Below are 483 nucleotides of genomic sequence, written 5' to 3'. Positions count from 1 at the left end.
CGTTTATTGAAGAGACTGTCTTGACTCCCTTGTATGTTCTTGCCTCCTTTGTCAAATATTAATTGAGCATATTGGTTTGGGTCAAAAAGATTCTCGTTGTCCTGAACGTTTGCCATCGTAATTACGAAGTGTCTTGGTGTGGGTCTTCTCAGATTCATCTTGTTTGGGACTTTTTTTTTTTGCTTGTGTGACTGTTTTCTTCCCCACATCAGGGAAGTTTTCTGACATTATTTCTTCAAATAAGTTTTCTAACCCTTGTTTCTCTTCTTGTCGTTCTAGCACCCCTATTATTTGTATGTTGCTTCATTTCTTGTCCCAAAGCTCCCCTAGCCTTTCCTCCTGTCTTTTAATTTTTTTCTCCAATTGCAGTTCTGTTTGGGTGTGTTTTGCTTCCCTATATTCTAATTTTCTAATTCGGTCCTCCACTTCTGTTCTGTTGAAACTTTCCATTTTTTTAAAATTGTAGCTATATCACTCTTTATT

This window comes from Myotis davidii, unplaced genomic scaffold (genome assembly GCF_000327345.1).
Source record: "Myotis davidii unplaced genomic scaffold, ASM32734v1 scaffold623, whole genome shotgun sequence".
NCBI lineage: Eukaryota > Metazoa > Chordata > Mammalia > Chiroptera > Vespertilionidae > Myotis > Myotis davidii.
Note: the sequence above shows the minus strand (reverse complement) of the source record.